General features: G+C 47.3%; 1 pseudogene; it reads left to right on the top strand.

Annotated features, from left to right (window-relative positions):
* Positions 1-917: 917 nt before the first annotated feature.
* LOC146860413 (centromere protein O pseudogene) lies at positions 918-1,558 on the top strand (annotated as a pseudogene).
* Positions 1,559-25,315: the final 23,757 nt, after the last annotated feature.

Genomic DNA, 25,315 nt, shown 5'->3' on the forward strand with positions numbered 1-25,315 from the left:
ATATTTCTAAACATGAACAGTACAAATGAAATAACACAAACTATTTCTACTACATACAAATACAATAAAAACAATAAAAACAAAGGATTTCAGACAAAAATAATGAAACTAAATAATCATACTCAAACATAAATATACATTATGGGCCTAAGTACGATACTGGGTGGACTTAAGTTCGCCCGACACCTTTGTGGAGAGAAACTGCCAGAGCTTAGGTCGGCGGTTCCAAAGTGCCCATAGGGCAGTTGCAAACATCCATTTTCAATGGAAGCTTGTGGCACGGGTAGAAAAGGCCACAGCTCAAGCTTCCATTGACAAATGGATGTTTGTAAACATCCCTGCGCCGTGTGGCAGGCACCATGCGGTGCCTGCCATACAGTGCAGGGATGTAATGCCCCCCAGGCCCCACTGTGGAGGGCCAGGAGGGAAGGGGGCTTGCTAGGGGTCCACAAAGACACTTTCCGACAGCTTTATCATGTTGGAAAGGTCAACATGAAATGGCTGTCGAAAGTGCCATCATAATCCCAATGGCGGAGCAGAGCCTGGCTCCGCCATCATTAGGGTATTATGCTGGCTTCCGACACTCCAACAGGCTTTTTGAGCCTATCAGAACTGTGTCATAATCCCCACGCTGGTTTCATTTCGACCGCCGTCATCCTGCTACGGCGGTCGAAATGAAACCTACGATGTCGGGCTGAAAGCCTCCGACCAGCGGTTAGAGGTTTTCTGCCCGACATTGTAATCAGGCCCTTAGTTATCGAGCCACGTTCAGCATATTGTTCATTACCAGAGATGAACCATCTGAGCGAACTGTGCCCCATTGACGTAGAAGTAATTTAGGTGTCTAACAAGGCGGTAAAAGACAAACGAAAGGCAATCCAGTTTTAACTATCTGTGACAGGAGGTGGGAGGAAAGAGGTACCACATTGACACACCTTTGTGCATGTACACAAGTAGTGAGAATGGATAAAGCAGCAACTCATCTCAGAGATCATGTGCTAGCTCATCTGGAGCAAGTGGAGGCCATGGCCTATAAACTTGATGTGAAACAAGAGGAAAAGAAGACACAGCAACGGACTCTTGCGGAAATGAGGGCAATCATTCAAAAGCTCAGAAAACAAAGAGACGTGCTCATCAAGAAACTGAAATTGTGTGAAATTGGGCAATTTGCACAATCCACGCAGCAAGAATCAAATAACATTACTATCGAGCCCACACACTTAGCACAAAAGAATGACCAAGTCGCTTTACAGTTAAAGATGGCAAAAATGAAGGGCATGCTGGAGGACTTCCACCTCACAGCAGTCAGTGGAAAACTGACTGCACGTGGTGTCTATATCTGCATCAGCACTGCCTATGAGTGTACTTACTAGACTCCTAATCCTAATCTGTTGACCTGAATTTGAGACCGTACATCATGATTAACCACTATTCAGACCCTGTATTCATTCCACTGCAGGACATAGCTAAGAAGAACCTACCAAAAAATCTAAAGAGTTTCCTATGTGTTCTCTTCAATCATTTGAATGCTTATGCTTGCCGAAATAAAAAATGTTAAGAAAGTGTTGGGCACCAAAGAAGTAATTCTTACAATTCATACTTCAATCTAAATCAATTTGAGGACAGTGCGGTACACTAAAGGAGTGACATTTACCATTCCCACTCCAACCTATACCAGTTTGGGGAAGGTGTTGGACACTAAAAGAGCAACATGTACTATTCCCAGTCCAATCTATACCAATTTGAAGAAGGTTTGGACACTAAGGGCCTGATTACGAGTTTAGCTGAGCAGAAGCCGTACCGCCATGCTGACACACCGCTCTCGCACCGCCGAACCTGTGTGCCCACCACCCACCAGATTACAAGTTTTTTTGTCACTGGCAGGCAGTTTTTTGGCAGTCCTATGGCGTTGCCTATGAAATAGGCATCGCAATGGGAACGTCAAAGGCAGTAACTGCACCGCGTGGACTGGTGTGGTCCATGCCATGCAGGTACTGGGGTGCATGCACACAGGGGGGCACAACATGTGCTCCCCGACATGCTCCGCATGGCCCTGTGGCAACAGGTGTTTCCTCCGCCATGGTTTCCCTAGACTAGGAACTGCCATGACAACTGTGGCGGAGAGAGGAAACTCGTAATATGCTTGCCAGGAATGCAGCGGTTCACCACCACCGCTGCACCACCACCAGGGATCTCTGATCCCTGGTGGTTGCCGTGGTGCAATGGCAGTCCGACCGACCTAGTTATAATAGGGGAGAGGAGTTGGCCTAACGGCTAGGACGGTCGACTTCGAATCTGGGGAACTGGGTTCGAGTCTCGGCAATGACCCTGAACATCCTGTGATTCTGGGCAAATCACTTAATCTCCCCGTGCCTAACAAAAATGAATGTGTCCTCATGTAATGCAACTGGTGCTATGTAAAGCGCTCTGATACCCGATTCGGGTCAAGTTCGCGCTATATAAAACTCTGTTAATAATAATAGAGTGTTTGGACAGCCGGTGCGGCAGTGGCTGCTGTTTTTTGTTATGACAGGTGAGAATTGGATTAATAATTCTACCTTCGGTGTTGCTCTTAACGTTCTCAGCGTGTATTAACAGCTGAGCCCCCCCTTTTTTACTTTTTTACTTTGCCCGCAGATCACGTACTCGTGACATATATACTGCTTACAGTCCATGTTACATAGCTGAATATCGCTAATATAGGTGAGGAATATATATATCTCACCTCCTGTGCAGCTCGTATACAATTTTTACGTGCACTAATAATACGTAGCGACAGCAGCTTTAACCAACATTATATTTACTATTTTATTTGTGATTATAGATTAAGGATAAGGATACAGATATCATTAGATACAGTGGAAAAAGTGGATCGGGATACACATATCTTTTCAGGTATAATTATGATGACTTTACACTGCTATACTTATTGGTAGTAACATCTTTGATCAGATGATATTTTTAAACTTTTTTATTGTTTAATTACAGACCGGGCTTTCTTGATACAGTTCTTTGAGTGTTTCCACTATTTCATCCATCGACCACTAGTAAAGTAGCACTATGAACAATTGGTTATTCTTAACTTAGGTAAGAAAAAGAGATGTTCTTTTCTCACCTTTTTCGTTTTGCTTAACAACACAACAGGAGCTTATTTACAATAGCTCTTTCTGTTTGACTATGTGCAGGTTTTTACGTGTTTGAGGAAAGCCATATCTATTCATGCCGTATAGTTCAAGCAATTGGTTATTGACATCGGATCATCTATAATTAATTTTCTTTACTATAGGTAGAATATATATCTCCTATATAATTCCTTTTGGGTGTCATTATGTAACTTGTTTCTAAGACTTTATGCAATGATAGAATCGGTGTATATCTTGTCCTTTTCTGATTTATTGCAGCTTCTTAATACCTACAAGTGGTTGCACTATTTATTTGAAAACAAGATAAGGGAACGGACACTAGTGAAACGTAACTAGTGAGGTGAATATGGTTCTCTGTTATAGGTTTGAACTATTGGATATTTAGACTAGGTATAATGACATTTAAGTTGAGTGTTCTTTTTAATCTTACAGGTACTACCTCTCGGTTGTGTCTAAGGGAGTTTACTAATCGATTTCCCTTTTGTGGTACTGATTATGTATTGTTTTGATCAGGTGAATAGAAATTCTTCTAATTTTCTCGTTTCTTTTGCTCTTGGGCGTTCACATCTTGGTTGACCTATGATGAAACACTGATTTCTATAGTCTCCATTTCTTTTAATGGATTCCCCTATCATTTTGGTGGCGGTGTGTCATGATACTTTCTCACGTTTCAATATGATCTTGGACTTTGCTTAACTTTTTTACATAATTTCTTGTGTTTCTAACCATGATATGTCTATATACAGAATGTATGGAGTAATTTTGTTCCTTTTGGGTTTGCATCCCTGAAGAAGTCATTTGTGCATATTGCATGATGAAACATGTGTTGGCTGTGTTTTTCTTTGTGAACTGAAGACTATCTTTCCTATAAACTGGATATCTAGCTGTGCCTAGAAAAATTACCTGAATTCGAAATTAAACCTGAAAAGACTGAATAAATTCATGGACATTGGATCTAAAATGATTGGACTTTGTCAATATTAGGAGAACTGATGGTATTACATAGATTGATGGTACTACATATGGTGTGCTCAAGGTCGATTCTGAATGCTTTTTTACTCTCCAGTTGAGGGTATATACAAGATTGAATTGGTAACCAATCTTTCGCCCTTTGAGAGCACCATTTAGATTATATCTAATTTGTGTACCCTAACCCTTGATAAGAGTAGAGCGCCCATCAGTAAACCTGGTTACCAAGTGTGAAAATATAAAACTAAAGGCAGTTAACCTAACCAATTCCTGCAGACAGGTATCTGTCACATTTATTGTGCCGCCATGATGCCTGGACCTGCGGAGCAGGGGGAAATAGGTCCTCGAGGTGCCAGCTGGTGCTCGGGAGAGGAAACCGGGGATGGCTGCTGTGCGTGCCGTAGGTGGCAATGATAAATGTGCCATATATCTTTGGGTCGTGAAGTCGGTGGTTGAAGTGTTGCGTATATTTTGGTTTACATATCACAGTGAGACAGACTTCGGAGCCATGAATCCTTCGTGGGGTGATGTTTGGCTCCCCAGTGCAATGCGATTTCTATTTTTGCCATCAGCAATGCTATGGCGACGAACCTGCGGTAGCACAGCTTTATAACACTGACTATTCCCAACAGGGCCAGTTTTGGAGAAGGGGGGAGCGGTGTGGAAATCACATCAGAGACAGTCTGACATACCTCCGTCCAGTATGTAGCTATTCGGGGGCATGTCCAAGTCATGTGGGCAAATTCTGCTTCTAAGGTCTGGCCTTTGGGGCAATTAGATGACTTGTTAGGATCGAATTTGGCCAGTTGCTGCGGCGTGATGAAAACCCTATGTACAAACTTAAAGGGAAGGAGCTTATGTCTGTGGTTGGGGTATACAATTTGTATTTGTTCATGGCAACAGGCCCATTCCTTATCAGTTAATGATTGACCAAGGTCTTCCTCCCATCGCTGTCTAACCCCCCTGTCCCAACCCGCTTGAGTGCGACACATGCCTGGTACAACTTGGTAACCAAATGGTCTCCTTCCTTATCCGTTATGAGTAGTGTGAGCGGTGTAAATTCCTGAGGTGGGTATGGGAATGTAGGAGTGGCCGAGTGGAGCACCCAGAGCAATCTGGTTGCTACAAATTTGTTCATGTATGTCAGTTCAGAGTGTGCGGATATATCTGTTATAGTTATTGCTTTCTCATTCGGGAATAGAAAACCAAGAGTACAAAGCTGTAATTTGTTGAGAGTATGTTGTACAACCATTTTGGATGCGATTGGCAGAAACAGGTTTTGTGCAATGATAGATCCGGGGAATACAAGGAGCCAGTACCCACCATTTGACTTAGTCTGCACCAGGCCCAGCATGTAGTAGAAAGGGGCTGTATATCAGTTGGATCAAGTGGTATACCTAATGGAAACAGTGCCCCAAGGGGGAGTCAGAGCTGCTGAGTCACGTTCGGGCTTCGTGTATGATATACGTGTGTCGGGGTGGAACCAACGGCAGGCAAACTGAGCTTGTGCAACCAAATAGTCAAGATGGAGATCTGGTACTGCAAACCCACCCAAATCGTAAGGGAGTGTTATTGTGTCCCATGCTATCCGTGACCTGCGCCCCCCCCCAAACCAGTCAGATAGGCAAACCCCGCAGTTGTGTGAAGAAGGCATTTGTAAGTGGGATGGGTATATTAACAAAGACGTACAGGAACCAGGGTAGGACGTTCATTTTAATAAGGGCAATACGCCCTGCCATGGAGAGTGGAAACTGGATCCATCTCTCAACTTGTGAACCAAGCGGTGTCATAGCTGGTCCGTAGTTGAGGCGTATAAGTTGTTCCTTGCTCTTGTGTAATATGATGCCAAGGTATTTGGTAGTGTCCCCCGCCCATCGAATGGGTAGCTCCGTCTCCCCCGGGGTGGTAGAATCAGTAATCAGAAACATCTCTGACTTGCCCCAGTTAATTCGTAGTCAAGACATGGCGCCAAAACAACATATTTCATCAATCAAGGGTTGCAAGTTCTCGTTGGGGTGTCTAATAAAAAGCAGGATGTCATCTGCATACATAGACATCAATAAGGGTCCCGATTGAAACTGGAGGCCTCGAACATATGCTTTTCTTGCAAGTGCCTAATCAGGGGGTCCATGGCCACGATAAAGAGCAGGGGGGATAAAGGGCATCCCTGTCGGGTCCCTGGTGAGATTGGAATTGGAGGGTATAGTGAGCCATTCACCCTGATCCGGGCCGTGGGGGACAAACAAATTGGCTGGGAGGCCAAGTTTGCAGAGTGTAGCAGTAAGAAATGGCCACTCCAGGGAGTCGAATGCCTTCCCTACATCTAGAAGCGCAATCGCTGTCGAGACACTAGGTTCAATTCTATTGATTACTGATAAGACCGTTCGGAGGTTTAGAGCAGTAAATCTGTGCGGGATAAAACCAGATTGTACTGGTGAGAGCATCTGGTCTAATAACAATTATAATCTGGTGGAAAGCATTTTTGCCAGGATCTTATTATCAAAATTGATCAGGGTGATGGGATGGTAGGAGGAGCGGCTAGTAGGCTCTTTTCCTAGTTTTAACAAAAGGGAGCTGGCCGCCTCCCTCATGGAGGGGGGAGCACACCATCCTCCAATGCTTCTGCATATACCTCAAGCAATTGTGGTGCCAAGGTTTCTTTAAATGTTTTATAAAAATCCCTGACAGTCCATCAAGCCCCGGTGCTTTCGCTCCACTCAGAGCTTCTGTTGCTAACATGACCTCCTCCACAGGGAAAGGGTCACTAAAAAATTCAGGTTGACCTGTAGTGAGCCACACCATTGCGATCTCCTGTAGGTAGGTTAAGTGCTGAGTAAAATCTTTAGGGAGTTTGGATGCATACAGGAATCGATAGTATGCATCAAGTTCTGATAGTATGTCTGTGTCAGCAGTGGCTACTGAATTGTCTGCTCTTCTTATTGCCGCTATATCCCCGGCCCCCTAATTGGGCGCACCAACCGAACCAGAGTCCTACCACGTCGTTCTCCCTCTCCATATTGATACGCTGCCTGGTGTTTACCTAGCAAGTTTGGTTCTCTTTCTGCATGCTTGTTCAATTCTAATAAAAGGGTATTACGCCTAAGAAGGACACTCGGGGTAATCGGTGATTCGTCCAACAGTGACAGCTCCACCTCAACCATGGCAAGACTGCCCCATATTGAACACAGTACTCTCGCTTGTTTAAATATACATATACCCAGGATATAAGCTTAAAGGCGTCCCATAGGGTTGTATATTTAGTCACAGATCCTGTGTCCAGAGAGAAGTATTCAATAGTAGCTTCTTGTAGTTCAGATTTAAATAGTGCATTCAGCAGGGCAGTGGCTGGAAAGGACCATTTTCGTTCCCACCCGATGGAATGTGGAATATTTAAATGGAGGAGCACCAGCTCATGGTCCGATAACGTACATGGTAGTGTGTCTATTCCCTTCGTCCATTGACATCCCAATGCATCAGTTAACCAGAAGTCTATGTGTGTTTGGGTAGAATGTGACGTTGAGTGAAAGGTGTAACCTGGGGCCTCCGGGTGGTACATTCGCCAAATATCATATAGATTTAAAAAAATTATCAGATCCTACAGTTCTTTGCGGGCATGGGGTTTGGCAGCATGTCCTGGGCTAGAGGAGTCACGTTTAGGATCTAGCCATATGTTTAGGTCTTCACCAAGGAAGACTGTGTCATAATCATATCGATATAGTAATGTGTGTAGTTCAGTGAAAAATGCAGGGTCGTCAATGTTAGGTGAATAAATATTGAGAAATATAACTGTCCTGCCCATCAGTGTCCCCATCACCAGCAGGTATCTCCCTCGTATATCGGCTACAGTGTCTCTGTGTGTGAAAGGGAGAGTATGGTGAACAAGGATGCACACTCCCCGGTAATAGGTACTATAATTTGCAAAAAACCTATGGGTCCCCCATGAGGAGGCAAATTGAGGGGACTTCTGTCAAGGAAGATGGGATTCTTGTAAAAATGCTTTTTTAGTATTATGTCTCCGGATATATGCAAGTACCAATTTGCATTTCCTAGGGTTTTTAAGACCTCTCACGTTCTATGTGATAAGATTAGCTTCAACAGTGGGGTCCAATACCAAATTCAAAAAGTAAGGGGAATGTGTGTGAATCTCCAGCAAGCAGTTGCCTAATTATGAGGAGTGAAGAGAGGAGGTTACATAGGGAAAGAGACATAAGGACCATCAGAACCAAGAAGACAAAAAAGCAATCAAAAACACCCTTAGAAAAACCCCCAGCCCCCACTCCGCTCCTCCCACACCTGGGCTCAAAGTTCAGGTGAATATTCTCCCTCCCCCCTGTGAACGAAAAAGAAAGAACCCCAAAGCAAACAAATCGGAGTCATCCATAGGAGGCTGGCAACGCCTCGGACGTCAGATGCCCATTATTTAAACTAAGCATTAAGCATGGTAGTGTTATAGGAACTTGTATAACATTTAGAAAGTTTCTCAGCTTTTCCCTCAACTTTAATGACTGACACATATCAGATGCAATTAGTTTTCATTCCGTTGTAAAGAGATCTGCACTTGCAGCAAGATGTCTGTTAGGGAAGGAAAGCTTAGAGGATCGGGCTGGGCTTTTGTGAGTTGAGCTGCGGTGTTGTTTACAAACCGCCAGTGCGTCTGCGGTGTTTTCAAAGAAACTGGCCTTATCGTCCACCTGCACCCGTAGCTTGGCTGGATAGAGCATGGCATACTTCAGGCCCATCGCACAGAGCTGGTGTTTTGCTTCCACAAATTTACGACAGGCCTCTTGGACTGCGATTGAGTGGTCTGGATAAAAAGAAGGGGCAGTGCCTTGATATTGGACTGGCGCATTTTCCAGAGCCAAGCGCAAGATTGCATCACGGTCTCTATAATTGAGCAGACAAGTAATAATGGACCGCGGAGACGTGGGCCGAGGGAATGGTGTGCCCTTTCCACGATGAAGGTTTTGGACAAATTATCAGCCCCAAACAGTTCAGTCAACAGAGATTCAACAAATGGCTCAGGCCGTTCGATGCTTGTGGTCTCTGCCAGGCGCATTATACAAATGTTATTTCTCCGCCACTTAGCCTCTAGGTCATCATTATTTATTGCTACAGTCTTAAGTAGACATTCCTCTTGGCTTGAACTTCGTACGTGGAGATACGTTGTTCGGCCTCGTCAAGTCTGTTGCCGAGGCCCTCCAGGCGCTCCCCCATTCTGTCAAGACTGGTAGGCAGATTGAATCTACAGTCTACGGTGCGGAACCCCACTCCTAGCTCTGCCATTATGGCCACGGAACCTTCCATGGTATGTGGCTGCTCACCGCGCTCCGGTCCTTCCCGTATATCAGAGTTGTTGTCAGGGCGGTCTAATGTGTCCTGCTTGTTGAAATTCAACTTGCGTTGTTTAGGGTCTCCATGACCCATTTTCACAATATGTGGTGATATGCTCTGCCACGGAACTTGCCAATGCAGTGTTAGGCCCCCTATCAGACACAGTTGGTACGGAAGAAACGGTGCAGCAGATCACTGTGGACGCTCTTAATCACCGTGGGGTGGGCACGGGAGTATCCACTCAATTTGCACTGATGGGAGCTGGAGTGTCAGGCCCAGATATTCCAAGTATGTTTTCGTTTGCGCTTTTGGGCATTTGATAGCGCTAATCATTCTGGTTTCACCGTTACCCTTCCCCTTGTGGGAGCGCCGGGGCAGCAGTGGCCGTCACTCAGATTTTAAACGTTTTTACCAGACTCCCGGGCCAGTCGCTACAGGGGGTTTTCTTTCTGAGTTGGTGGAAATACACCTCCGGTCCCGATTCCCGCAGATAAGTAGCAGGCAATGGGTTTCTGGGGCCCCACGTCAGCAGATGGCCATGAGCCGGGTGCCGCAGAACATGGCGTCATCATCAGTCCAAATGGTCCAACTGGCCGGGCCTTGAAGTTGCTGGGCCCCCACATGTGATGGATTGTGGTTCAGCAGGGGGCCGTAGGGAGCCCCGGGGAGGAGGGGGACAGAAAGGGAAGCGGCAGCGACCCCACGACGCTCCCAACTCAGCACACGCAGCAGCCATGCCCGCTAGCCCCAATCCGCCGCAACCCAGCCTCCGTTATTCACCCGGTCTAAAGCGCTGGCAGGTGTTGTCCCCGGTCAGCAGGCCTCTGTATTCAGCACATCGTTCTCCGCATCTCAGCCAAGCAGAAGCAGGCACGTGTGGAGCCCGACGGAGCACCGCACCTCCGGCCTCAGGCTCGCCCATGAACCCTATCACCACGGGGCCTCCGAGGCGGGTCAGGTCCCAGCCTGCCTGTGCACATCATTACTCCTCCGATTAATGGGCTGCGGGAGTGCTCATTGAATGTTTTTCTGGCCCCTAGCTGTGCAATACGGCCATCATTATGGGTCGCTGCGGCAGTCTTGGTGGTATACCACCTGGATCATGCCGTTCCCGCAAGTATTAGGGGGCCGGAGCTACAATGCCATGCGGCCATTTTGGTCGACGGCTTGGCCACGCCCCCATATTTATATCCTTTTAAAATATTTATTACCATTCCTAAACTTTAAAACATTAAATAAAAATACTAATAATATTCCAAATTAACAATCATATAATACAAAAATATAACACCATAAATATAAAACTATTACATTATTGGATTATTTAAGTTCATTTTTTGAAAAGTATAAAATGTAAAATGTTTACATAAAACAATTCCAAATATTTTACTTTTTTTTAAATGAATCTTTAAATATATAAAAATGTTAAAATATTTTTATAATTGAAAAACTTGTTTATATTTCAATCTAAAAAATAATATGATTAATATGTATTTAATTAATTATAAATTAACATATATTAAAACATATTATTACAAAATGAATGTAAAAATTCTAAATTATTAATTTCCACATCATTAAAATAATTTACAAAAAGATTTCTTTAAAATCTACACTTTTTAAAATCTCTCCACCCTTACCCCTAAAAACTCAATATCCCACCACTAAAAATACTTATAAAACCACTATTTATGAACCTTAATACTAAGTATAGTCATTAGGGGATGTTAAAATGAACCGTGATCAAGTAACATGTTTCACCTATCTCATGTTTTATAGTATTATTGTACTCTGAGGACCTGACAAGAGGAAAATTAACTTTTTTAACTCATTGTATATTGATGTGCTTTTATGATTTTCTATGTAAAAATCGAAAAAAGATACTACTACTACCACAACTACTACTACTACTACTACTAAAAATAAAAATTTCACCAATTTCATAACTAATAAATTATTATTCTAAAAACACAAATAAAAGAAATAATAGACATATAGACTAAAACACACTACAATAAACGACATACTATTTATTACTTACTAACAATAGTACATACAACAATATTTTCTAAATCGATATTTTTTACAATGATATAAACAATACCTAAAATTATATTTTTACCTTTGACATTCCTGTTGATTATATTTTTGACATCACGATATGCTTGACATGTTATTTTTGTCTCACAATATTTTATACCTATATTTTGTCAAATACCGATTAAACACACTGTTTGACAAATATGGAATTATTAAAAAATTATAGTGCTATGAACACATATACCTGATTATCTTAGGTTACCTCAGAATGAAACCACTGCCATCCCCTCAATAAGATGAGACTTGGATTAGTACTTCATCATGATAGAACACATTGGAAAGTCATGAGCATTGGGTCCAAACAGTGCTGTTGAGGCTACAGATTAGCTAATAATCTTGCTCTTTTTTTACTACTTTACTTACTTAGGGTTCGATTCCGAATCCGGCCGCAAAACGAACTGACCGACACGCCCCGGACCGAATACCGACCGACACGGACCAGCGCCGTATGACCCGTGCATTACGATGCAACGCGAGTGAATTACAACCGATACGTACGGAATACAAGCCGTACGACCGAGCCGGAGGGAAAACAGTGATCCGGCCGAAAATCCGACACGATTTTCACTGACCGACACGACACTGGAATCAACCCGACCGACCCGTACCTGTGATGTACGATTAGCGCAGTACGATGCAATACGTGTAAAACTAGACCAACTCGCACGGAGATCAAGCCGCACGACCGACACACACAGACAACTCGGCACACAAGCAATAGAGACTGCCGCGAACGACGTCTACCAAACACAGAAGACAGGCAGCGTGAACGAGGCGGAGAAGCCCGCACGAGACAACAGCAGCGTTCGTTTCCGTCACATGAACATCTCCTTCATGCCTACAAAACACAAAGGAAAAAACACAAAAAAAGGACCAAACAAGCAATGACTAAGCTAATAAATACCCTAAAAAAATTAATTGGACAAAGACACACCCACAACTACAACTATATAAAGGACTACAATCACTACCATCATCCCTTGCAAACAGGAGACACAGCCAGCAGCAAACACCAGTACACAGCAACCACAGACACACTCACAACTCACACATCACACAACTCACACACCATCAGCACCTCATACAAAAGCACACACACACACACACACACATCCCCACCGCCACCACCCATCACTATGCCTCCAAAGAAGAATCCAAAGTTCACAGATAGTGAGTTAGAAGTGCTGGTAGACGAGATCATCAGAGTAGAGCCACATTTGTTTGGTACATTGGTTCAAAGGACCCCCATCTCACAGAAAACCAAGATGTGGACGAGGATTGTGGACAAGGTGAACGCACAAGCACCAACGTTGCGCACAATGGACGATATCCAGAACAGGTGGTATGATGTGCGCAGGAGGGTCAAGAAACTCATCGAAAAAGATCACGCCTTGAGTCAGCGCACCGGCGGTGGCCCTCCTGCCAAATCAGTCTACTTCAGGACCTGGGAGGAGAAGGTGTGGGACATCCTACCACCAGAGAGTGTCCATGGCCTAATAGACATCCCAGAGACTGGTGAGTACACAAACAACATACCCAAGATTGTGTGGCAAGGGGGCAGTGAAACCATGCACCCCAAGGAAAGCTACAATAACCAATAGATAATCAACCCAAGATGTGTATGCCAGTCACACAAACACAATACCTGCCATCTCATAATGACTGGGGACTATGTCATGACATGCACCAACCTACAAACAAATACAGCAAGCCAGTGGCACTGAGCCAAATACACCCAGCCAGACAGTTTGACACCACAAACACACCACCTCACAGTGCAGCTGACTGTCAGGAAGGAATAGTGGGGATGCAGGTGAAGTGAGTGTATCCAAAAGCATGATGGTGTTTGTAGTCACAGATAATGTTCCCCTCCTGATTGGTCTATCAAGACCTCTCTGAAACATGCCCACATCACAGGAAGTGGAAAATGACTGACAAGATGTCTGACACTGGGTCCTGCTGTGGGGAGCACAAGGCCCTGCTAGGGCATGTGCGCAAATCAGAAGCAGGACACCACTGACTGACATCCTGAAAGACAACTTGCATGCCCTACAATGGAAGCACGTGTCATGATGGGAAGGAGGACTGACAGCCCTGACCATACTAATCAGCATGGGGAGACACCCCCCCAACACAAACTCCACACAACTCACCGGGTACAATGCATTGACACACACCTCATTGAAATATCAGCAAAAGATACCCGGTACTGGGTGCTGCTGTGTGAAGCACAGGGGCTCACTTGGGACTTGTAGCCAAACAAACACCAGGATTTCACAGTCAGCCATCTTTCCATTGCTGTCACACCCCCTCAGAGGGAAGCAGAGTCAAGAGGGAGGAAGCATGGGCATGCTGGGAAGGGGGGTGTAGCCAAGAGTATGATGGGACTCGCAGTCACAGACAACCTACACCCACCCACATGGCCCAGCAAGATCAACCTGAAATATACTCACCTCACAAGGAGTGGGAAGGGACTGCCAAGATGTCTGACACTGCGCTCTGTTGTGGGGAGCACAAGCCATGCTGGGACTGGTAGCCAAACAAACACCAGGATTTCACAGTCTGCCATCTTGCCATTGCTGTCAAACCCCCTCACAGGGAAGCAGAGTCAAGAGGGAGGAAGCATGGGCATGCTGGGAAGGGGGGGGTGTAGCCAAGAGTATGATGGGACTCGCAGTCACAGACAACCTACACCCACCCACATGGCCCAGAAAGATCAACCTGAAACATACTCACCTCACAGGGAGTGGGAAGGGACCAACAAGATGTCTGACACGGGGCTCTGTTGTGTGGAGCACAAGGCCATGCTGGGACTGGTAGCCAAACAAACACCAGGATTTCACAGTCGGCCATCTTGCCATTGCTGTCATACCCCCTCACAGGGAAGCAGAGTCAAGAGGGAGGAAGCATGGGCATGCTGGGAAGGGGGGTGTAGCCAAGAGTATGATGGGACTCGCAGTCACAGACAACCTACACCCACCCACATGGCCCAGCAAGATCAACCTGAAAAATACTCGCCTCACAGGGAGTGGGAAGGGACCGACAAGATGTCTGACACTGGGCTCTGTTGTGGGGAGCACAAGGCCATGCTGGCAAATGGCCAACAACAAGATCAAACTCTGTCTGTGACAAGCTGGGAAAAAGCAGTGTACAGTCAGGCCTCTGTTTGAAAAGTAAAAAACGTCATGTTTGTGAACCAACGATGCATGTAGAAACATAAATCACATTGTGTGTCTCTTCCAAACACAGGTCGTGCTGGGCACCCAGTGACAACTGACGAGGAAACCCAGTCCCAGACTCTGTTGGACACTGAGCTCTCTCGTCTGACTCTCTCACTGTCCTCTTCGGTTGACGATGACCAACCTGGCCGCTCCGGTGTGAGCCATCATGCAGCACCAGCAGCAGCAACATCTGCCCCCCCTGTACCCACGCCTCCACCATCTGGACACCGACAGGGCACCCCGCCAAAACGGACAGACCAAGGACAATCAACACCCACAGCACAGGGACACAGGACCTCCCGGAAGCTACAGCCAACACCACCAGCAACACCACACAAGGGGTCCCAGGGTCATCTTTGCGTACCGCCTCTGGTCCAGCCCGTGTGGCGAGGGGTGCTGGGAGGGGTGGGAGGCACAGGGCATGCCTTGCAGAGGGGTCTGGACTGCATGATGACCCCCAACTGGCATGCATCATAGATGCGTACCAGGATAGCACCGGAGGATTTGGCCAGGTAGCGGGGATCCTCAAGGACATGCAACAGGAGCAGGTCGCCCACCATGCCCGCATGGAGGCAAAGTGGGATGCCCTTACTGCGGTGCATCGGGACTTACTATAATGCCTCCACCAGATCAACACCAACCTGTCCCCACCCCCCTGTGTGCCCACAACATCTGTCGCAACACCATCTGCCAGCGCCACAGGGAGGGAGGAGGACTCTGGTCGAGAGTCCCCTGCACCGCAGAGGCCTGCACATGAGGATCCACAACCCCGGAAGAAGAGGGGTCGTCCGAAGAAGGACATGTGAGAGGCAGATGTCCCAGCACATCCCCCAGGGCCTCTAAACCTGTTCTGGACAATGTTTTTTGTGCGCAACCCGTTCACCGTGTCCAATCGCACACAACTCACCCACATCACATGGAGGGTTCATGTTGGGCCAATGTAGCAGACGACTGTGGACTTTACTCTGGACATTTCATCTACCAGTACTTCCAACTCCAATGTGAACTTTGGATTCCCAAACCACTGTACAGCAGCCACCATCCTGTGCACCTCACTCACACATGTTTGTAAATAAACTCACCAGTACACCATACTTGCCTCTGTTGTGATTCAAACTTGTCATGTTCAGGGTGAAGTCGATCTGCTACACAACACAGTGCATGCCAAATACTGCAACAATGTGACCAACGTAATGTCAGTCATGGGGATGTGACACATGTGAGGGAGACACACCACTATGGCAACACAAAACATACTCATCATGGCCATGTTACTCACCACACACAATGATGTTGACCTGAAACACATTGGCATGCACATACACAACACCAAGCACAGTCAGTGGTAACAAGTCCACAGGTGAGGTAAGCAGATGTCACTCAGATGTGGGAAGACAGACAACGCACATAACAAAGCATAGCACAGGTTCATTACACATCAGCAACACGTTTATTCCACAATAGTTGCACGGTAATTCTACGTAACAGTGGACACACGCTCACAATGTTTTGGAGAATGGAAGTCCAGGGATGTGTGGTACATCAGTTGAGGGGAATTGTCAACTTCCACACTGGTGTTGGCTTCTGGGTGTTGGGGGTCAGTGTTGACCACACAACAGGCAAAGGACCCTGGGAAGGAAAGACAAGATACAGTCAAAAGCACAGACGAACAGGAGAGAAATGCAATACACATGCACAAAACATGTTGCAAAACACCTACACAAACACTAGTTAGCAGTACCACCCTATTGTGGAGTACACACCACCTGAATGGACACATCACAGCACGCATCCAGTCAAGTGGCACACAGACACACTCAGACAGCAACAGAGCTGGCTCAACACATTCCTGGCTACCTCCATACATTCACATAACAACCCTGGAAACTCACATTTAGGTGAATAAGTTGTTGATGAGCTGGGAGCGGACGTCACCATCATCTTCATCATCACTGGCATCGTGGCCCAGGCCGGGGTCCTCCACAGGTGCCGGACGTTGGTCGTCATCATCCTCATCCTGGATGAGAGGCACCTCCTTCCGCACCGCCATGTTGTGTAGTATGCAGCAGACCAGTATTATTTTGCACACCTTTGCAGGCTCATATGGGAGGGCCCCTCCGGTCTTGTTCAGGCAGCGAAAGCGGCTTTTCAGGAGGCCGAATGTCCGCTCAATCACCCTCCTGCTCCGACCATGTGCCTCATTGTAGCGCAGCTCGGCTAGTGTCACAGGGTTCCTGAGGGGTGTCAGAAACCACGGCATGTTGGGGTATCCGGAGTCACCTACACACACAAAAATGAACAAGTAGATGAGTTTTGTAGGAGTGCGTAATACAACAATCACAAACACACACAATGAGAAACAGTCAGTACACACTGACAAGCCAGGCACGCTGAGCTGGCATCTGTGACATCAGCGTTGCAATGTGACTACTCCTCATAATGTAGGCATCGTGCGCCGAACCAGGGAACCATGCACACACATGTGTGATCAACATGTCAGCAAGACAGACCACCAGAGCATTGATCGAATGGTAGTGCTTCCTGTTACGGTATGCCTGCTCATGTGCCTGTGGTGGTATCAGGGCAACATGTGTCCCATCAATGGATCCAATGACGTTCGGCATCCTCCCCAGTGTATAAAAGGCATCCTTAATTTCAGGGAGTTCATCTTGGCTCGGGAACTTGATATACAGGTCGAGGAATTGCAACATCCCCTCCAAGACATCACGTAGCACCCGACTAAACATCGTTTGCGACATACCACCAGCAGTAGCCACAGTGTACTGGAAGGTACCATTAGCAAAGAAGTGCAGGGCTGCCATCACTTTCACCTCTGGGGTCAGTGCTATAGGGTATGTCCGGCCAGGTAGCAGATGTGGCGCCAACTGCTCCGCCAACTCCTCAATCAGTGGCCTGGTGAAGCAGTACCGTCTGATGCTTTCGCGTTCCTGCATGGTTGCAAGGTCTGGGAACGGACGATGGACAGCTGGTGCCCTGCAGTACAGAGATGCACAAAGGAAGATTGTCAGTACATCCCCCCATGTGGCCATGACCACGATCACTATCACATGCCCTGAATTGATCACTCCTGCGCCAGCGCTCTAGGTGATAGCACCTTTGCTGTTCTGTTGAATGTGTTTTTTTAAAAAGAGAAAATCGTTTTTTTAAAAAGAGAAAATCGTTTTTTTAAAAGGAGAAAATTGTTTTCTTAAAAAGAGAAAATCGTTTTTACATGCAAACTGCTGTTGCTAATGTGATTCGAATTGTGCACTGACTCCCCGGTCCACCGCAGCTACTCGGGCTGATTGTTGTGGAGGGAGAACAGAGCGCTCCTACTTCCTGGTAGTGCCATTTCTTGGCGGCCATTTTAGTGGGTTGACGCTCCAGTGTTCCCTGAGCCCAATCTATATTAACTTCCTTCGCCCCGCGCAGCGGCACGCGCAGCGGTAGCGCCTTAGACGCGCCGAAGAGGCGCCAAAGAGAAGCCAGTCTGCGCCAGTCCGCGTCCAGACGCTTCCAGTCTCCGGACCCAGCTGTCATCATGGTAGGAAATCTCCTCACATACAGCACTTCCTCACTATATGCATTGCGTCCTTCGGTCAACCCACTATGTTTGCATTCAGTCCTTCCCTTACACCCGAAGGCCCACTGCAAAACTTGTGATTGGAGCATAACTACTCCAAATGTTGTGAAAAACCCCTCCAAGCAGAAATGGAGGATGTTCCTTCTTAACGACCGCTCCCTGCCCAAACACCATACTGAACTGGCCATGCTGATAGAGGAGCTCAATCCAGACGCCCTCTTTCTAACAGAGACATGGCTTCAGCTAGAAACTGATCCTGCAATAGCATGGGCCACCCCCCAAGGCTATACTATTAAACATTTGGATCGCAAGACTGGCAGAGGTGGAGGGCTGGCTATTATCTATAGGGACAACTTTAGATGCCGCATCACTCCCTCCCCCATGCCAGCCTGTGAGAACCTACATTTCACTCTTGAGTTCTCCCCATCCACTGCTTTCTCCGGTATCCTAGTCTATCGACCACCTGGCACCCTCAACAACTTTATTACTAACATGACGGATTTAGCTGCCAACCTAGTGCTCACCTCGGCAAATTTCACCCTGCTGGGCGATCTTAATTTACACCTAGATGAGCCACTTGATTCAACAGCCAATAGTCTTCGAACAAACTTTCAGTCCATTGACCTGGCTCAGAAAGGCTTTCAATCAACGCATGTCAAGGGACATCTCCTAGATCACATCTACAGCAATCTAGATAGCTTAACCGTCGAGGCTCCAGTACCACTATCCTGGACCGATCATTTTTTAGTACCTTTTACATGGTCCACTTGCTTCCCCCCCATCTCACAAAATCACAATAAGCAGCGGGGAAGAAAATGGGCCTCCCTCCCACTTTCTAAGTGGAAACTGGCTCTTATAGAACACCTACCCCCAAATGTGACCAATCCCAATACAGCCATTGTCAATTTTGATAACTGGATCTCCAGTTCCCTTGACCTAGTCCTACCAGAGGAATCTTTGCACTTAATAAACAGAGCCAAAGTGGCCCCCTGGTACTCCCCGACTCTCAGGACTATGAAGCAATCTTGCCGCAAACTAGAAAGAGCCTGGAGACAAGATTACTCACAATCAAAGCAAGTTGAGTATAGAGCCGCAATAAAGCTCTATAAAAATCAAATAAAATATGCGCAAGCCCATTTTTATGAAGCCAAAATCAATCTAGCTGCAAACTCCCCCAAAGAAATTTTTAAAATAGCCAAATCTTTAATTTCTCCCCCTCCCCCCGAGCGTCTGTCACCTGACGGCGCGCAAACCCGTTGCAATAATTTAGCCACTTTCTTCTCCCAGAAGATCCAGGCCATCTATTCTTCATTTTCTACTGGCAGTGGTGACATGGACCACACCACCACCACAGATTCTGACTTCTTAGCCCCCAGCTCACTGGATGAATTCCCCCTCCTAGATTCCGATACTTTAGACAGAATGCTTATTAAAGTCATCTCAGGATCCCCCAATGACCCAGCACCCCCGCAAACTCTCAATAAGGTGATGGACATCATCCGCCCTGTCATTCTGGATGTCCTTAATGCTTCCATCTCCTCTAACTCCGTCCCAGCACCATGGAAATGTGCGATGGTTAGGGCCCTTTTGAAAAAACCCACCTTGGACCAGAACAACTTGGCCAATTTCCGCCCCATTTCCCTACTTCCCTGGATGAGCAAACTGCTTGAAAGGCACATCAATAATATCTTAGTGGACTACTTAGAATCAAATAGTCTGCTATGCGCCTCTCAGACGGGTTTCCGCCCGCAGCATGGAACTGAAACTGCTCTCCTAGCAGTGACGGAAGAAACTAGATTGGTGCTGGACCGGGGAGGAAAAGCAGCCATCATACTACTCGACCTCAGTGCCGCGTTCGACACTGTCAACCATGCCACACTGCTACACCGTCTGAAAGGCATGGGCGTGTCGGGCGCGGCCCTGGAGTGGCTGACCTCCTTCCTGGACGAGCGCTTCTTCCAGGTGTTTGAGGGCAAAGCAGTCTCCCCTAAGCAACCACTTAGATGTGGGGTTCCTCAGGGTTCCTCCCTGAGCCCCACACTTTTTAATGTCTATATGCGACCTCTAGCGGAGATAGTCCAGCCCTTTGGTGTGCGTATTGTCACCTACGCGGACGACACCCAGTTGGTGGTCTCTCTGGACCACACTGAGGAGCCGTCCAACACCCTGGGCCTCTGTCTAGAGGCCGTTGCTAAGTGGATGCAATTGTCCTGTCTCAAACTTAACGGGGAGAAGACAGAGATTATGCTATTGGGTAACCCTCCTCCGACCATTTTGACATCAATTTGGCCCACCTGCCTTGGTGCTCCCCACCCTCCCAAACCGCAGATAAAGAGTCTGGGAATCTGGCTCGATAAAGCGCTGGACTTCTCGGTCCAGGCTACCAAAACTGCCTCCACGTGTGTCGGCCTAATGAAAATGCTCCGCAAAGTACTCCCTCTGCTTCCTTTCCAGGCGAGGAGAATCATGGTTCAGGCCCTGATACTCTCCCGCCTGGACTATGGAAACGCGCTATATCTGGGTGCCCCGGCTTCAGTGACCAACAGGCTCCAAGTCACGCAAAACTGCGCCGCCCGATTATTATTCAACATCCCCCGCTGGCAGTCAGCCAAAAAAGCTCTAAAAGAATTGCACTGGCTCCCGATGGCTGCTAGAGCACAGTTTAAGGCTATGTGCATTGTGCACAAATCTTTCCATCGAACAGGCCCTGCCATCCTGTCCCCCTTAGTTGTGCCCTACGCTCCATCCAGAGCCCTTCGCTCGGGATCATTGCACCTAGTTACCACTTCTAAAATCAACAAAGCACGTTGGGGCGGCCGTTCCTTCTCCCATACTGCTGCGAGACTTTGGAACTCCCTCCCCTTAGCCCTCAGAGAAAATAATAACCGGCTGGCTTTTAGGAAAGCTTTGAAAACCCACCTGTTTGCAAAAACGTGCTAGTCTCACCCTGCGGCCCGCCACAGTGATCAATTAAAGCGCTGCGAGGCCTCCGGGTAGTCTATGCGCTATATAAATATAATTTTTCATTTCATTTTCATTTCATTTCATTTCATTACATGCTAGTACATGACATTACACAATGTACTGAGGTGTGTGATGTTGGGCATGGACATTTATGTCACCTACAAGACCACCACCTCACATCTCAATTCCACATGTCCACATGAGTGCCATGTAGTGCAATGGTCTAATCATCTGGCTGTGTCACCCAACCTATGTGCTGCTGCAACGTTCAAAAAACCCACCCCAGTGACTACTGAGGACTCATGTCTCCCAGGCATCACAGATCTTTGCCATGCAGAAACCCAGGCTCCCTGTCTTGCCACGTCAACACAGCAATGGACATGGCGTAGCACATACACACCACAAGGCAAGCGTAAGTCCCACAGGTAGTGGCCACTGTTGTTCATGCCGGCCCTAAATGTACGTCTCTTAGACACACACCCCATCAAGGTTGATGCATATACCACATGGATGTGGAGACTGTCACCCATTGGTAACATGTGATCAGACACATCTGAGACACAACATTCACACAGACTGTGGGTGCACATCAGTATTGGGGCTACAGGTCTCACTGTGATGTACATGCCATCACCCAGAGGACTCAGGGTGTATGTGACATGCCCCAAACATATCCAACCTGACACTGTGGCCTTCACTCATGCAAATTAATGTCCAATTGCACATCACAGTGCTAATGTGCACAACACACAAAGGACTCTCCCCCAATGTACAAGATAACAGCCTGGGAGTGGCTGCACAAAGTGCCAGACAACAAAACTGCTGAGGCCCCCTCAAACACCCAGGGAATGCAGCCTCACATGCCATGGGACACTGTGTGGCCAATGCTATAGTGTGGCAGGTGTCCATGGCCAGTATATGTGTGTTGCATCCGTCTAATAGTCACACTAATGCGGTCCGACACGGGTGACAATGCGTACACATTGCACGGGTTATGTCTGTGCCGTGCGTACGCCTTGTCATTGAATCCAATGAGGTCCGACGCTGGTGACAATGCGTACGCATTGCACGGGTCATGTCCGAGCCGTGCGTACGCCTTGTCATTGAATCCAATGAAGTCCGACGCGGGTGACAATGCGTACGCATTGCACGGGCCATGTCCGAGCCGTGCGTTCGCCTTGTCATTGAATCCAATGAGGTCCGACGTGGGTGACAATGCGTACGCATTGCACAGGTCATGTCCGAGCCATGCGTACGCCTTGTCATTGAATCCAATGAGGTCTGACGCGGGTGACTATCATGCATACGCGTCGGACAGGCATGGTCCGAGACAGGCGTACGCCTTGGCCATTGAATCGTATGGAGACGGGTGTATGTGTACATTCAAAATACGCGTTGTATAGTCAGTTGAACGAGCCGGGCGCACCCACTGGCTCCGGACTGTCATGGAGACGGATGCGGATTCAAAACTTGTACCAGCTGTGCACTGGAAATTCAGTTGGATGCCTACAACAATGTTGCAATTTGAAGTGTTCCATGAAGGTGAAGATTTGAACGATGCGGAAGGCGTGTACGAGTCGTACTTTTGAATGGATTGGCCAGATTCATAGAATGCAACCGTGTTGGACCTATCACTTTGGACACATGGCACAGAGTCTGCCTCTGCAGCACAGATATAAGGCTGGCTGGACCCCAGGGAGCTGACTTGCCTGCACTACATGCTACTGGACCACATCCCCGCTACCACTGCTGCTGTCTATGCATCCTCTGGTTTCTGCTATGGCACGTACACTGGAGAGGGCCCCAGCGTTCACTGAGGAGGAGAAACAGGCCCTGCTGGACGGGCTCCTTCCAGAGTACAGAAAGCTCTGTGGGACACCGGGTAAGCAGGTGAGTGTGCTGTCCACTGCCTTCCTAATTATGCATGTTGTCTGACTAGCAGTACTAGCAGTGTGTACAGCAGTGGAAAGCATTCTCACTGACTACTTTCATCCCCCAAAGTGTGTAGGTACATGCACCGAATATTTTTCCTGATGCTAAAGTGCATTTTTGCCAGCTTAAACTATCCAGGCATTGTTAACATGTCAGACATGCATGTGAGTTTTAATTCCCCAGGGTTGCACTACCTGTGTAATTAATTTCCCTTTGTGATGATGACATGTATATCTAATTGTGTGCTGCACAAATCTGGGGCATGTGTGTTAATGTACTTTTCACTTTGTCCTCCTCACAGGTTGATGCCCACCAGAAGCAGGAGATCTGGCTGACCATCGCCCGGGCTGTTCGTTCTGTGGGGTCTACCAGCGCCGCATCCGCAACTGATAGAAGAGGTGGCAGGACCTTCGGGGCTGGACCCAGAGGATAGCTAGTGTCCAGCTGAAGCTGTCACCTCCACGCAGGAGGGGCAGACACCGGACCCTGACTCCCCACATGCTCCGGATACTGGCGGTAGTCTTCTCGGACCTGGATAGGCAGCTGAAGGCCAGACAACAGCAGGAAGGGGGTAAGTCCATGCCTGATCTGTGTACTATGTCTGACATGCAAATAGCAGTCTTTTGTCCGGGTCACACTTCCACATTAGGTAGGTCTTGTAGTCCCAAAATTAGGTGCCTCATCTGTGTGATGCACCCTCCTCATCTGTTCCACAGGTGTGGCCCCTACAGTCTTTTGCTTGTGTCACTAGGGCACTGTGTCGCTGCAGTCAGCTATGTATCAGGTACCAGTCAGCATCAGTTCCCGTGACACTGTTGTGTGTTTCATGGGTGGGTCAATTGTTTACACAATGCCTGAGATCTGACATTTTAACTGTGTGTGCCCTTGAGATGTGTACCAATTGCTGGTCTGACTCGCAACATGTTTCTGGGGTATTCAATACAAAACCATGCAGCAGGGTACTCCAATTTTTGGGCATCAGGAGTAGGTATAGCAAGTATGCCACAATTGCTTAGCCACCTGACTACTGTCCGGGGCAAAACACTGGTTCACTTAGTCCTGCCCAGTCCTGCCCCCTCAAGGGCATTCAGAAACACTCTGTAATCCCACTCCTGTGTGTGAAATTGCAGGTTGTGCTTCGTGACATGTGCCCTCAGGTGTGTGCCTCTGTGTCATTAGGGTGTGGCTTGTTGCTACGTACAACTGGGGTGTCCATGATTCAGAGGGTCAGCATGACATCTGCAATGTGACTGTGGGAGACAAGACCTGTGTGACATATAGGTGTGTGATCATCTGACAGCGCACAATGGTGTATGCAACTCTGTACCTCATGCAGCTGGGTTGTATGCATGGCAGACTGTGATGTGTTAATGTACATGGATTTGTGTTTGCTGAGACTCATATGTCTGATTTTCATGATGTGGGGTCTTCTGGGTCCTGAATATGTTGTTTGCATGGGATGGGCAAGTGCGCCGGTCATCTGCAGAGTCAGATTTGCCCCTGAGCTAGGATTGTGAGTCAGTGCATATTGTTGTTGTCTGGATGCCTTGCCCCTGTGACAGGAGACAGTGTTGACTGACTTTCAGGGCATCCCAGTACCATGGTATTGAACTTGCTATGAGTGAGCCTGCGATTTGTTCAAGTGTGCACCATGCACCCCATTGTGGCCTTGCTCATCAGGACATGAGTACATCATAGTGTGTGTTGCTGGCATGCATCCCAAGCATGTGAAATGAGTCTCTGCCCATCCCTTCATCCGGACACCTGTGCTAAGTCAGTCGCACGAGATGTGCTGTGGGTCTAGTGACATACTCCTACATGTTCACTTGCATGTACAACTAATGTGTGGGTGGTGCATGTTGGCACATTGGGGTATTAGCATCCAACATGCAACGGCCATATGTGTGCAAGTCAAGGAGGGATATGTGTGCCATGGTTGATGTTGAAAATGACAATTGGCTTATTCTAAACAGTGTTGGCACTTTGAGCTGTGTTCAGCTGATGATGCCAGGGCTTGCCCTGTGATGTGATGTACTCACTGTGATGTGTGCAGTCGGTGCAGGTGACTGATG

This window comes from Triturus cristatus, chromosome 3_1 (assembly GCF_964204655.1).
Source record: "Triturus cristatus chromosome 3_1, aTriCri1.1, whole genome shotgun sequence".
NCBI classification, from domain to species: Eukaryota; Metazoa; Chordata; class Amphibia; order Caudata; family Salamandridae; genus Triturus; species Triturus cristatus.